Source organism: Pteropus vampyrus, unplaced genomic scaffold (assembly GCF_000151845.1).
Source record: "Pteropus vampyrus isolate Shadow unplaced genomic scaffold, Pvam_2.0 Scaffold323, whole genome shotgun sequence".
Taxonomy (NCBI): domain Eukaryota; kingdom Metazoa; phylum Chordata; class Mammalia; order Chiroptera; family Pteropodidae; genus Pteropus; species Pteropus vampyrus.
The window spans coordinates 208,179-212,370 of record NW_011889104.1 but is presented as its reverse complement, the minus strand read 5'-3'; positions in this window follow the sequence as shown (position 1 = coordinate 212,370).

The window sequence follows — 4,192 nt, the reverse complement described above, 5'->3', positions numbered from 1 at the left end:
TGGGCTTGGACCACGGCTGGGCGGGGTGGGCACTGACCCTGACCCTACAGTGGGACCTGCCGGGTGCCCTGGCGTCTGACTTGGCTTCTCTGAAGCCAAATATCTTTTCCGCAGAAATGCAGCAACATGAGGGTAGGCTTTGCAGATTTATTCACATCTGTTCCCCAGCACTCAGCATGTGCCTGGCGCATATTGAAGCATGCAGTAAGTTTATTGAATCATAACTCTTCTTGCAAACTCTGTCTGCATCACGAGCATTTTCTCCAGGGCCAGACACGTACTTAGCAGTCACTCTGCCGGTATGGGTCAGCCGTCTCAGCTTGCTGCCCCTTCACTGACCAACCCCCATAATGAGCTGGCCTTGGCTTCAGCAAAGAAGGGCAGAGGGACATGGAAGGAAGGAAGTGCAAGTGACCGGAGACCAACTTCCCCTACTTCAAAATTGCGCTTCGGCATATGTGTCTCCTTCAAATCTCTTCTTTGTTTCTTATTCATTTATCTCTCCCTGGTTCCCAGGACCCAGAGCCCAGGTTAGTCATGTAAATGCTGAAAGTAGGTCATGTTACCAGTCAAATATATCTTCAGTGGGCAGGTCTGTGTGCAAGCCACACAATGTTATTTCTGGGGAAATGTAATGACAGTTCTGCCTTTAACAGAACACTTTGGGCCATGTGTGTGTGCATATGTTAGGTGCTGCCTATCCACAGACTTGCAAGGGCATCTGGACCGATCAAGACCATTGTAGAACCTCCTCGGGAGACAGGGAGGTAAAAGGGTCCACCTGCAGTGGAAAGGTGTCTTAGCCAGCACCATCCTCACTGAAATACTGACTCCTGAACAGAGGTGGCGCATAGCAGGTGCTTAGTAGATGAGTGGAGGAATGAATGAATGAAGGAATATCAGAGACTGCATCTTGCTGAGCTGTTCTATAGCACCCGGGGCCTCAATAAATAGTGAACACAGCCCCTGGGTAAAGACAGGGAAAGATAAGCAAGGGCATCAAATGAGCCAAGCATGGTTACAGCCCAATCATTTTGCTTGGTTGGCACTTCTTGGCCCAGCTCTCTGATTTTCTAAAGGCTAATTCCTCCTGGGAGAACTTTATTAAGTTAGAAGAGCATTTAATAGCCTCCACATTTATCTTTGGGTCTAAAGGCAAACAAAAGCTTTGTTTATCACTTTGCTCAACTAAACAGCACATGAATATGATGTGTTCGGGCCAGAAACTACAAGTCAAATGAACAGAATGACAACCAAAGCCCAAACTCGCAAAGTCCCCTGACAATTTATGAGCTGATGCAAAAGTAAGAACTGATTTCAGGATTGGGCTTGAGGGGCGTGGAGACGATCACAGTGAGAGGGGTTGTTCTTCGCTGTCCAACAGACAAGACTCTTCCATTCCTACGTCCAACTGTCCATTTCATTATCTAAGACACTTAGTGGCCAGAGGCGAGGTAAACAACCCGCAGTGTGCTCCAGTCCAGAGCAAGTCTATATGAAAGCTTTGAGCCAACCTGTGGTCATTGGCCAAAGTCCACTTTTATCAGAGGAAAAGAGTTTTGCAAAAGTAAAGATAGAGAGCAGGTTGGCTGGTGAGGAGGCCACAGGGGGTAGTGATGGGCATGGGAATGGTTGGGTGAAGACTTCGTGCTCAACCTGAAGCTCCCCCTTACTCTCGATGGGCCAGAAGAACACACTAATGCTTAGGATCAGGGTCCACAGCATTGCCATTGGGTGGGGACACAATTCCCTCAAAGGTTATTTACATGGCAAGGACAATATTTCTTTATCGACTCACTAAAGCCAGTTTTAAATTCAAAGGAAAATCTGCCTGGGCTTTTTGCGTGACTTGCTTCAGTACATTAAGCGAGAAATGGTTGTCCCTGGGGTCTTGCAGAGCACTCAGAGGAGAGTCTACACATACGGAGGCTGGGGGCGCTCCCACTGTGTGTGCCGGCAGTGGTTGGGTGCCCGCCGCATTCCCCTTCCCCTCAGGACAGGTCCCTATAGGTCTATAGAACAGGGCACTGCAACATCTGTATTTCTTAGGAAGAATTTTATCCCAAGTAGCAACGGCCTGGAAACACAACTGGACCCTACTCCTGGCCCGAGGGGAGAAGGGGCGTTCACAACCTCACTCAAGGAAACAGCTAACATGGAGAAATAGCTGCCAAAACCAGTCAGCTGCTGTGAGACAAACTGCTCTGGGAGGGCCTGGCTTGGTCAGCCGGCGTCCCTCTGCCAACTCCCTTGCCCGCCCACGAGGCAGAAGGAACCCTCCAAGCGCGTGGCCACTTAGCTCCTGGTTGAGTCCTATCATGGTGCGTGTCCAACCTTGTCACTCAACTCACCAGTGGCAAGGACTGTCCCTCTCCTCAGGCCTGTCAGTCTGTTTACAAGACAACTTTATTCTTCACTCAGCAGAGGACAACTTCCCACGCTCCCCATGCACCGCAGGTCTTCCCCTGCAGAAGCCAGAGGCCTCCTTCAACAGGCACTCATGGGGTCTCACGCTTCCCAGGCTAAGGTGTCATGCCTGGGGACACGGCCAGGCCCCATAGCTAGAGAAGCAAGGGAAAGCCTGTGAGAACAAGCCAGAAAAATGTGGTTAAAGAAGAGTCACACACATACACACGTACACACACAGAAGCCAGAAAACAGCAGGCATTGGTGAGGATGCAGAGAAAAGGGAACACTCGAGCACTGTGGGTGGGCACAGCCACCGCAAAAAACAGTATGGAGGGTCAAAAAGGTAAAAATAGAACTGTCTTATGACCCAGCAATCCCACTTCTGGGTATGTGTCCAAAAGAATTGAAAACGTGGTCTCCAAGAGATATCTGTACCCCCACGTTCATGAAGCACTGTTCACAGTAGTCCAAAGATAGAGGTTCCCCACGTGTTCATGGCAGATGACTGGATAAACAAAATCCGGCAGGTACGTACAGTGGAATATTATTCAGCCTTAAAAAGGAGACCAAATTCTAACCCCTGCCACAACACGGAGGAATCTCGAAGACATGAGGTTGAGTGAAATGAGCCAGACACAAAAAGGAGGGTTCCAGTTTATACAGGTACCGACGGGGGTCCAGCTCATAGAGACAGGAAGTAGGTGTCAATGCCAGGGCTGGGGGAGGGGAGCTTGACAAGGGCCAGGTTTCAGTTTGGGAAGATGAGAAATTCTGGAGGTGGTGGCGATGGCTGCAGAAGTGTGCGAATGCTGTGAATGCTTTGGACTCTGCACCTGAACGTGGTTAATGTGATAAATTTCATGGTGTGTGTATTTTAGCACAATTAAATTTTTTTTATCAAAGCAAGTTAAAAATAAAAATCAGGTCACCTCTCGAGTCTTCAAAGATCACCAGACCTTGAGCAGGCTCCATGGCCGGCTCCAAACTCTGACAGCCTGTGCCCATCAGAGCTGCTCTGTGAGGTCAGCTCCGGGACACCTGCGTGGCCTTGGTCCCTGATGGAGGGGGTCCCCAGGCTTTTCCCACTCCAGAGTCTGAACACCCTCTAGCCAGACCTTTCCCCGTACTCGCAATGCCCAGACTCACTCAGCGGTGGGCTTCTAGATGCCCAGTGTTAAGTCGAAATCCAGGACTATGCGAAAAACTAGGGCAACGAATTATGTCTCCTTGAAACTACTGGGAAAGATGGTGCCCACTGACTTAGGACAGAGTCTCAATCTCGTCACTGATTGGAGAGGGTCAAACCCAAATCTGTGGGAAAACTAGGGGACCAGGAGTTTTGCGACGTGTGGTCTGGCTGTTCATTTAGTGGATGAGGACGCAAACACAGCTTGCCTGGGTGACCCCGAGGCTGGTGGCAGAGCCCGGAGGCCCCTCCAGTTCCATTCTGGCTCCAATCTGTATGTTCATGTCAGGTTCTCCCTGCTCTGCCAAGCTGGTTGTGACGGACTCATGTCACACTCCCTCTGGGGTTGTGTGGACACAGAGCAGATCACAGCTTGCCCAGTCCCCAGGTCCTGGTACCCTCAGGCAGAGATCCCTGACACTGACAGACTCGGGGTCAGTGAGGGCCTGGCCTCCTTGGCAGAAGCTGAGTCCCATCCCTCATGCCACCTATCCCTTTCCATTTTCCAAAATTCAGGTCAATCCCCATTTCCTCCTGCTAACATTTGTGTGACTTTTACTCCAGAGGCAGAAATTCTTCCCATGACGACCATACCTT